We start from the raw sequence: 11,500 nt of genomic DNA, 5'->3' as shown, positions 1-11,500 counted from the left end.
GTCCGGTTCAAAAGCAGCTGTCTGACTTCCTTGGCCTTGCTTATTGGATACATGAAAACTGAAGAAACGTTTTTCCACGGCCCCAGAATGTATTCACTGTACCAATGTGATCGATGTTCTCCGAAGAGAATAACATAGAAGTGGCTAACAGCTGCCAGAAGTACTTCATGAATATTTACCTGTTATGTTATCACTGTGCAAACTGTTGGAGGAGGCACAAATCAAGCGAGAGCTGATGAGACAGGTGAATACGTGTTGCACAATTCCAAAAGAATTTTCACAATTTGTTGTTTGTTACCCTGAAATACAGCAGTTGCAGAGCATTTTACAAACAGCTGTCTTCTCTGCAGTGTAACTCCACAGTCGAAGTGGAAGGGAAAGGTTGGAGGTTTTTCTCCTCTGGGCTTGGTTGCCCAGAGCTACATGGCATGGCCAGCTGTACACAAAGGGCGAGAGGGAGTGAATGCCTGCTTGGTTCCCCTGTGAGCATTCCTTCTGAGTCCGTGCCAAGGTCAGACATCAGTGTGTAGCTAATCCTGAGTTGCAGGCTAACAAATAGGAGTGACAATAATTGTTTTGTTTAAACATGGCAGTTGTAAGATCAGTCACTATAATGAGCAAAGTCCAACTTAGCGCAGTGGAGGGAATTTCTCGTTAGCTGATATGAGAGATACGATTATGCTTTGCAATCTTGGTGTTTATTATCTTCTAAAAGTATCGTATTTGTGTGCAGTAACTCTTACATGTTAGGTAACTAAAACCAACCAGTGTGTTTCCTAATGGCTTGCTTCACAGATTGGTGTTCACGTGTTGATTCATACTGGTATGTTAGCATTCAAAACGTACAATGTAACTTTTTTTCCTGACAAAATATATTTAAATATAAATCAAAAAGATAGACAGTCTCAACAGGCAGCAATAGCATGTTGTATATTCTTCTGTCGTTTGAAATCAAGTGGATTTACATCCTCCTGGAACCATTCTTCCCCTGCATGTCTCATTAGTGCACAGTGACTAATACTGGAGGACTGTACATGTGGAAAAAAAATCACAAGACAACTTCAGTGAAGATCCTAAAGAAAAAGCACTCCCCACCTGAAGGAAGACTGGATTTCCATAGCCAAGTAACCAGCGCTTTCAGGACTCAGTATAATACATGCAATCAGGACTTCTGAACACGCAGAAAAATACGTTCATCAAATGTTTTGCAGGGATCACTGGAGAAAGGAAAGCTGTTGCAAGCTGTAACTACTGTCTTACATAATGCTGTGAAGGAAAACAGTCTCACAGAAACAGGAAAAGCTAGAACACAGCAATAAATCCCCAACTTCCACATTGCTAGCTTGGTTATTTGTGGGTCACCTCAGCAGGAAATGAGCATGTGCGAGCTGAGGAGTGATTTCTGCTCTCTTGCCAGCAGAGCTGAAGAGCTGCTAACTGTCTGAAGTGTTCTACAAACTCTTGTCACAATTTGTGACAGTTTTAAAAGCATCTGTAGCAAATCAACGCAGAAGGCAGGGCTTTGGGGATGTTCAAAGAAGTCAACGTGCACACGTTAGCAGGACTTCCAGCTGGCTCTATCTGTAAAGGTGAGTAGAGCTGAAATGCCACGGCATTGCTTGCTTGTTTTAGAGCAAAGTGCGAGTCGGCAGATGGAGAAATGTCTTATTTTTTTCCAGTTATCATACAGCTTTCTTTCCCAGTGCAGATAGAAGGCAGGGGAGTGCTGAGCTGCCATATGATCGGCTCATGCTTAATTTGTATCTCGTGTCTCTCTGGGCCTGGTTCGATTGTTTTAGTTTTGAAAACTTTGCTTTTTGAGGCATGCAAAAGAACTCTGGTTGGGTCTCAACTTCACAGAGAGTGAGCAGCTCTGATAGACGCATCCAGAGCTGTTGTTCTCCTGGTTGAAGGGATGTTTCCTGCCTTCTCTTGGAAGCATTCAGCCAAGTTTTCTGAATGCTGACCGACCCATCAGATGAACACAATAGCTTTCAGATCGTCCTCTCCATCAGTTCAGTTTGCTGCAAGATTCTCTCATATTTCCGGCCCAAATTGGTTTTTAGGACGTGCTTCAGGGTTTTTCTGTTCACTAAAGCTTTCCTAAAGATGCAAACAAAGTGGAGATTTTCAGTATAACCAGAGCAGCCATCTAGTTCTGGTTTGATACTGTGTCACTAAGGGTTTTTTAGCTGCACTTAGCTTGGTATATATCGGAATACAAATTATGATTATTTTAGACAAAAATCAGGCTTCTCAGGATATATTTTTTTTTCGATAGGGATAATAAAGCAGCAAGTATGAAAGGCTGAGAGTACCAAAAACTGCAAAGGTTATTTATACTAAAAAATATTAGTTGATATAACTTCGTGTATGGAGTCACCACATCATGCACCCAAAGCCAGCTAAAGGACGACCTGAAGGAAAAAAGCCATCTTTGGAATGAGACAAAGGTACATAGGCACAAAGTTCTGTGCTTTTTTGCATTTTATCTCATTCAGAAGTTAAAGTGAAGATTCTGGAAGTGTGCTTGAATACTGAAAAAGCTCCATATAACTTGTTTTGTTAGTTCTGCCGTTGAATGTACGGTTGGTACGCAGCGAATGTATTTTAGTGTCAAAGCCGACGCTGTTTGTTTTAGGAAAGAAAACGTTAGGCATTCTGTTCCTGAGGTGGAAGATGTTTGCGCACCAAACGCAGCATTCGCCCCAATTGCTCCCACAAGAATTGAGGCAAAGCACTTTTTCAGCTTAGGTACTTTCTGAACTTTGAGAATGTTTTATGACTCCCTATTATGTGCTAGAAGATTGGTATATGATGTGAAGGCTGTACTTAACGTTCATAGTCTTGTTTTCCCCGTGTTCAGTGAAAAACTCCTTATGTTCCGTTCTATGATTTTTATCAAACGCAAACTGTTGAGCTCCCTCCTTAAGTGCCAAATTACTTTTGTCTTCTCAACGTCTGTCCAGTCAAGCTTTAGAAAGAAAATCATTTTCTCAGCTTAATTGAGGTAAGGTCTCCAATTGATTGCTGTGGCAGGTTATTCTACTTACTGCTTGAATAATAAAAGCTGACTTCAGTCAAGCTACTTGTTGTAAAACATATTCGATGATCATGCAGGAGTCACGGTTTCTAAGGTCCAAAGCAAGGTGCAGCAATAGGTCTTCCATTCCATATCACAAGTATTTTAGCTCTACTGTACTCTGACTTCAGTGATTCAATTTGCAGAGATAAACAATTCTCTGGAGGTAATACAGCTAGTCATTATTTAATAATTATTTAAATGGTAAGAATCTGCTTCGCGTGAGTTGTCCCCTCATTCTTCAAGGTGCTGACACAGCACCAGGTTAAGGCACCCAGTGACCCGGTGACTCAGACTATTGTAACTGAATTGCCAACCTTTTTCTATACTGTTATTTCTAGTTAGAAGTGTACAAAATTCTTCTTTTTTTTTTGTTACCGTAAAAGCCTTCTGGCACTGAGTTACATCAGTTTCTTGACTGAAACATATCTGCTCTATGCTAACATCATTATCCAGGAATGATTTCTAGAAGAGGAAGTGAAGAATAATTAAATCATTCCTAACTGAAGGAAATGCTTCGCAGAACTATGCAAATTCCAATTTGTCCAAGATGCTGTGGTTTCGTATTCTATTTCTGGGAAGGGCAGAGGGAGCAGCAGTTATTTTGGGAGCCACAGCCAGGCAGGTTCTGGCTCTAATTTTTCTCTCTTTCCTCAAGCGTGCTGGGACGTCCTTGTTAAGGCAGGAGCACGGCACTGCCATGGTCAACATCTCAGCTCCTGTCCTGCTGTAAGTGCTTGTAAGTTTGACTTGCCCCACTTGCTGGAAGGGTCGTTTGCCAGGCAAAATGGGTGGTGCTGGGAGAACTGTCTGCTTTTAATGTGGGAACGTTTGCAAATACATTAGTGATGCCTAATTGAATTATTAACTGGAAAAAAAATATATAATTGGAGTGCTGGAAGAATGGCTCCACAACTTTTGTGATTCAGGGAATCAAATTGCTAAAATGAGTTATACATTCAAGAAATCCGTTTAGAATTAATAACATATGTCCTACTTTTACAGCTTTTCCCTTAAAAGTTACATTATAGTAATGAAGTGTAAATAGCTAACTTGGGTGATTTGCAAAAGGTACCAGCCTCACGTCTCTTCTAAACCGGTTGATTTATGTGCTGTTTGCCGTTTTTGAGAACACAAAACAATTAATTTATGTGTGAAAAGAACAGTGAATTAATCCTGGAGAGCCCTGGAGCCTTTAAAGACCTGAATCATATGTTGAGCTCGTTTAAAACTTGCATAAGAAATTAATGTAGAATAAAGCCCTTTAATTTGAAAAGTGCATCTATAGTAGGTGTCCCTAGGATATCTTCTGGATCATTATTCAGAAAGGTTAAGGAGGACTTTATTTTTTTCTTTCTTTCCTTTTTTTTTTATATTCAGTATGTATTTTCCAGTTGCAGCTCAACATGGTGCATTTCAACTCATAAAGAGACGGAGATTTTAAAAAGAAACAGGGAGCTTTTTATTCACCTTCCACTTAATTTCCTTGCTGCCTTGCCAGTCCCAGCTTAATGAATGTAATTGCTACCTTTGATGAAAATACTATTATCAAGATCACACATTACATTGGAAAACAGTTTTTCTTTAAACACAGCTACTGCAGTCTCTAATTATGCATGTAACAAGTGGCTCCTGAACAAAAGAGCATGTTGTCTACAATTGCTAGGAATTGGAGCAAGGCAAATTTGAACAAAGAACAGATTAGATTTGCTCCATGCTCCACAAAGCCCATTCCCCTGATTAATTTCCTGCAAAAACTAAAACAATTCTCTCTTAAAAGAAACTAACCCTCATCCCCAGAATGATCCATATGCCGTTTGTGTCAATCTATATGATGATAATGGCTACAGATTGAAATTATTAACTATTAGATGTAGTAAAATAGGAAAGCTCTTTTATAAACTTACCTTTTCATATGTAAATAAGCAGTACAAGGACTTAAGGAATAAGGAACAAAACCCTGACTTTTCCGTGGAAACCAGGAGCCAGAAAGCACCCAGTAACTGAAAGTCTGAATTGTGTGTGTATAATCCAATTATTTTGCCCGTGTTCTCGGTGCTACGTACCGTGCCCAGTCGCTGCAGCAGGAACATCACGTCTCCTTAGGTTGTGTTGGTTTTCCAGGAATGACACGCTGGAGGGCCGCTTCCTCTGCATGCATGGGTGCGCCTTGAGGAGGGTCCTTCTGACAAATGGGTTCGTTTAATTCCTGAAACAAAGATGTTTAATAAGTCCGAATCAGAATTGGAAACGCATTTTGCTATTATTCCGTGGGATAGCCAGCAGACACCGTAAAAATTTTGAATTGGTAATTGGCCACTGATCAAATCCTGCAAGTATGGATTGGATTGGTTTTTTTGTATTACTAATACAAGGAATCAGTCATAGTAATTTAGAACATAGTATTATTTTTCATTTTTATTTGTATTGATTTTTTGCTGTTGCCCATTGTACAAGATTCATATAAAACCCGGTTACGTGGCTGAAAGAAGTTCAACTTCGAAGCATTTGCAAGCTGGGTTGGGATCAGGTATGGACAAAGCTAAACATTTTCTGTGTCATAAGCCTATCAAAGATATGAGGTGTTGAGGCTTCTATGTAGTTATAAAATCTAGTGACCTATTTCTTGATAGGGTTGGGTTGTGATCTTGAAATTTAGAGATTTCTAAGGTAGCATTCCCCATTCTTTCACATAGAGCAACTTCTCTTCATCTGCGGTGCGTTTTCATGCATCGCCAACGTGTGCCAGCTCCACTCCTGCCCTGTTATGTAGCATCTGCTTTAGAGCACTCTTGGAGTAGCAGGTCTGCTTAAAATAGGTGGTACTTCCTATGCCGGGATGACTGTATTATGTAACATGGGACCATGAGATGCAGCGCAAGAGAAACGACTCTGATATTAATTATGTGCAATATCCAATAATAGGTTCTTTACTGTGAAGCTATTTCACGTGAGACAATGACAGGGAGGAGAAGAGATACCAATTTTATTTTTCAAAGGAATATTCATTGTGAGGATCTTTCCAAGTATCCGAATGCATGGATATTCACAGCCTTTCCTCTTCCTGGAAGGTCCTGCCATCTCTTGTTCTCATGGAAGTCACGCGGGGGTGAAGAGTGTGCGGAAGTTTCTAGGAACAAATTTGTGAAAGCCTTCTGGATGGGCAGACTTTTTCATGCTGGGGAATTCAATACTACAGCACAGCAAATCTGCATCCTGCATGACTTTTCACACTTCTCTGTGAGGCTCTGCCAGAGCTCAGGAGTGCAACTTGCAGGTATCTGTGGTTAAGAAATGAAAACTTTTTCTAGAATACCAGCTAAACACGGAACAGCGGTGTTACCAGCCGGAGTGAAAGAATTACAGTGGTCTTCTAGAAGCCTACAAGTCTCCAAGAATAAGAGCCTGTCACTTCAAAGGTGAGTTATGCCACTTGGGGTGTATGTCCCACTGCTGTGAGATTGTGGCTCATGCAGCACGTTGTAAGGAGCTTCTCTCCAAGAGGGAAAGGTAGTAGAGGACATGTTGCATAGGGTGCCAGAAGTAGAAGGTGGAAGGTAGCAAAGGGATGTTAAATATTGGCAGCCTGCAACAGCTTCCAGGGCCTTTGTATTCTCATTAACCAATGCAGAGATCAGGGAGACAATCTTGTTACAGCTGTCATTTATCCCATCACAGTCACTACCACAGTTCTTCTCAGTTTGCATTACTTGCACTTAATACAAAATCTTTAAAAAGCGCTCTGCAGACGAGAAAAAAATAGACTTGTAATTTTCCATGTGGATAGAATTAATCAAGATGTAATTATGATGCCAAATGGAATTACTTAGAACATCATAAAAATCTTGTTCGTCTCCGTGTCAGTATCTTTAAGAAACTGAATAAAAGAAAGAATTAAGTTCTTTCTGTGGAAGCGAAAATGATTTCTGCTTGCAGACACCCTTTCCTGAGTGTTTCAGATACTGTGGGTCTTCCAGTGGTGGGAGTGCTGGCAAAAAGGAAAGCCAGGGACAGCCCTGTATTTCATGTCTTCTAGCTGCAAATATGAATGACAAAAAGGAACAGGATTACAGCCACTGGCTGAGGAAGCTGGGGGGAAAAAAAAAAACCCTCTACTTGTAAAAATCCAAGATTACTTGTGGTTTAGCTCTTAGTCTTCTCTGAAACAAATGTCAAGTTGAAAGTAAACTCATGAATTTGGAGACATGTATTGGTGTTCTTTTCCAAAGATGTGTAAAGGTTTTTTTTTTTTTTTCCTTTTCAGAACTGATTGCTGTTCCCTGCAGTGGGAGTTAGGTTCCTGTTTTGCTGTAGCATTTAATACAGCGCCCTGTAAAAGGTGTGCCTGGAGAAGAGACGAGGCACTTGGGCAGTGTGAGCATTTATCCCTTCGTCACAGCACCTCTGTGTCAGTCTCTTCAGCCTGTTCCAGAAGGTTAGCACAGCTCCTGATGTTTTTTAGCACAGATGTTGTCTGGAATAAGCATTAATTCACAGTTGGCCTCGTAGCTCATGCTGGGGGGGGTAGAGGAGGCACGATGCGTATGCTGATTGGTGAGGACGAGCTCAAACCTTGTATCTGTCAGTATCAGCTATTTTGTATAGGCAGATCAGAGCAGGAACTTGCAAACTCAAGTCCTGCAGTCTGCCCGTGGTGCCAGGAGAAAGGAAAAGCAAACAGCCTGACTCCTCCAGGCAGGCTCTGCTTTCTGCACCAAGTCCTGCACGGGACCTGCACTGCTCCTTCTCTGCACAGGAGCACGCAATAGCAGGACGCTGTGGGGACTGCAGACCAGGGTGCATGTATTCTGCAGCTGATGGTGGGGCAGAGCAGGGGGTCTGGGGTGTCCTTTCCAAGGAAAGGGACTTGAGAACAGTGGGTAGAAGATGGGGATGAGAGACCTTTCCATGTAGAAGTGACAGGGACGCAAGATGCTGTCTCGTGAGCTGGTGTCGAGCTTCGTCTTTTTCCATTCTCGGTTAAGTTCTTAACATAGAGGAGGGGGAAGACCTTGCATTTGCTCTTAAATAATCACCTTCCATTTGGTGCAAATGGAAAAGGCAAAGAGAGCAGTTTGTGCTGCAGAGCTGCACAAGCCTTGCCCCTGCACGGCTCATGCAGCTGAGCACGAGCCAGCTCAGCACACCTCCTGCTGTGTGCACTGCTCGTTTATTTCACGCTCCTCTCTATCTAGATGTATGAGAGGGAAAGCAGGAAAAAGGAGTTCAGGTTTAAACTCTTATCACTAAAGTGAGTCTCCCTCTACATTAAAAAACTATCCAGACACTGTAACAGGAATGGGTTCAGTTCTTATGTCATAAATTTGTGTGTGTAGAAAAAAGACTTATTGGTGAATTTAGCAGTATTTTTCGTTGAACTGGCAGTTGCTAACCATTACACCAGTATTTATTTGATTCTTAAAGAGCACAAAAGCATGGACTACAAATAAAGAAGATGGAGTAATAGCTTTTGACTGGACCACTAGCTTTAAACTTGAAATGAAGTGTCCAGTTTTGAGTTACTGTGTCCAAATGCCATTTGTACAGTTTGAAAAGTGGGGGCATTTTTCCAGCTTGTCACTGTTAGCTGTAGTTCATTCCAGTGAATGATATCACTGAAGGAGCAGTTGTTCTGCTATAAGTACTTCACTCATGACTGGAATGTATTAAATGTATTAATCTGTGCCTCGGAGTGTAATTTAGGGAAGCCCTGCATTTGACACATTCTTGTACATCCTTATTTTATTGCCTTATCCCGCAGGTAACAATGTCTCAAAAGCAAAGAGACTGGATGAAGTTAAAATTACATGTCACAAAATATTATATGCACTTTTGTTGCTCATTTTGCTGTCAGAATTACAGATTTTCAACAACATTAGTTTAAATATGTTTATGACTTGATTTACACCTCCGATGTCAAAATACAACCCGAGGCAGGGATCTGAGGCTGCAAATGATGCTGGAGACAGAATGAAGCCGTGAGAGGAACGTCCCCATCCTCACAGCTACATCTGTAACGACAAAGCTCTGTCACCAGCAGCACCTGGGCCAACCAGGGATAACAAGTGAGGGCCGAGTGAGCCTGGAGAGTATTTGTCAAACCTGCTCTAAGTCAGCAGGATAAAAATGTATTTTTGAGGCAAGGTTAAACCTTATGTCAACGAAGTGAACTCATAAAGCATTTATAGCCACCTCGTGACTATTACGTACCATAAATTCGAAACAGTCTTAATCCGTAAGTGTGTAATTTTAAGGTACTTCGAGATGCTCTCCCTGCCTTATATCTACAACGTGGCAATCACCCATGTTGCAGCTAGCAATTAAATAAGTACATTATTAGCAGCGATAAATGTCATTTGCTGGACTGGATTGTGATTTGCACCCTCAAAAAGAAATGTGAGTGGTGCTGTCCGAAGGGGTGCAGCTCTCAAAGCTGTGGCTGCTGCAGCGAGGTTGCAGGCAGTATGATGCTGGGTTGGGTTATCAGCCCCAGGTTGCTGACGGTTGCTGCAGTTTACTTTAAGTAACGCCCATGACTACGTGCTGAAACCTAACTTGCCTCTAATTTCTTTGTGTTATGAGGAAAGCGTTTAACGACTGCAGCATCCCTTATTTATGTTTAATCAGAATTTCTCTGTAACGGCTGAAACCCGTGGGAGCCAGGTTTGGTCCCAGATCATGCCAGCACCGCGCTGCCAGCCGAGGATATTTACTATAAACACACCGGGCTTTTCTTTTATTGAATTCCATGTCTTCCCTTGTATACATCTCAAAACAAATATCCAGAGCTACCCACAGATTTTCCTACGGGCCCAGAGAGCCCTTGCCACGGAGCAAGGCAATTCATAAAGGTGGAAGGGGCCCCGCTCCACCTGCAGGCATCGTTAGCTGGCGATGATGGGGATGATAGAGGAGATGGGAACAGTGACTGAACTCCGACCTTATCGATCCAGCCACCTCCACCCAGCTGAGTTGCTGCGGCCCAGTCAGCTGAAAAGGAATTTAGAGGGCAGTCGTCTTCCCTGCTCAGCCCTCCTGTCATTAATAACGTTTTCACCCGTGACAGTGATAAACACGCGGTACTTGAGGGGAGTTTATTAAGGTCAGTCCATAAATAAAAATTAAAATTTAAAAAAATGGGTTTACACAGATGAACAGATGGATGAATAAAGTGATTGGTAAAACAATAAATATGAAAATAGACAGATGGATGAAGTATCTGGCAGTGATTCTCTGAAAGCCCAATGCCTCAAATACCTGCAATGTTATGCCAGGCCCTTCTCTCCCTTCTGATAAAAACAGATTTAATGAAGTTCCTTCAGAACTTATAGCTTTTGTGGATCTATGGCCTGACTAATATTTTGTCATTTAATGCCTATTCTCCGGCCTGATAAAAAAGATCGCAGCCATTTCTCTTTGTCAGGTGTATAACTGAGTGCTACTAAAATTTAAATGTCTTATCTGGCCTTGGATTTAAATACAGATGGCCTTAAACATCTGAGGTTTTCTCAGTGCAGGATGGTGTACAATACGGTGGCTGACTTCTTGTTACCATTCTCAAAGAGATAGGGATTTGTGTACCTAGTGGAATTCAGGCTACCAGCAAGAAAATATTCATTTCCAAAATCTGAACATCGATCAGAAAAACAGACCCAAAAATCCCAATAACATTCCAGCCCCCTCATCTCAATAATGCTGGCAGATCTCTATGGTGTAAAAAATACAAGTCTGCTTGATCCAAAATTTCCCTGGGAATCACCTCAGGGGTTGCTATCATGCAAGTTAAATTCCTAATTTTATCCTCAGTTTAGCACTGTTTGAAAGTGATGGAAAGCTTGCAAAGGAGAAAAGTTTGTTGCATTTTTGTGTAATTTTCAAAGCATTTGATTCTGTGCAGGCTGTAGGTGGCAGACCGTGAGCAGGAGGGGAGCACCGATTGTAGACTTGTACATTCATTAAGGGTAAGCACTTGAATGAGATTCAAGACCACAGGCTTTAAGTTTACAACATCTAAAAGAACCTTAATTGTTGCCTTTGGTTAAATATTTCAAAACCATTACTTAGATCATTACAATTATTGATCCTTTATTATGCCTTCATTCCTTGATGGCCAGGCAGCGACATTAACTTGCATTAAGCAAGCCGGAGTCACGAGCATCATTGTTTGCTGCAAATGAAGATTTTGAATGCTGAATCTGAATGTCGGTTTGGGACTCTTCCAGCCTGAGCGTGCCATCAATTTCCATGAAAAGCAGCTGCCTAAGTGAAATGGATGAGAAGAAGGTGCCCAGCGCCTCGCAGGAGCAGCAAGACTCTTTGCATGATTTGGTCCTTCGGAAGCAATTCAGTCTAATAATGAAGAGGTGATGGGGCACAAAACTACTGTTAGTTAAATCCAGGTTTAACTGGAATAAACCA

Source organism: Numida meleagris, chromosome 5, assembly GCF_002078875.1.
Source record: "Numida meleagris isolate 19003 breed g44 Domestic line chromosome 5, NumMel1.0, whole genome shotgun sequence".
Lineage (NCBI taxonomy): Eukaryota > Metazoa > Chordata > Aves > Galliformes > Numididae > Numida > Numida meleagris.
The sequence above is the reverse complement of the archived record's forward strand: the minus strand, read 5'-3'. Positions refer to the sequence as shown.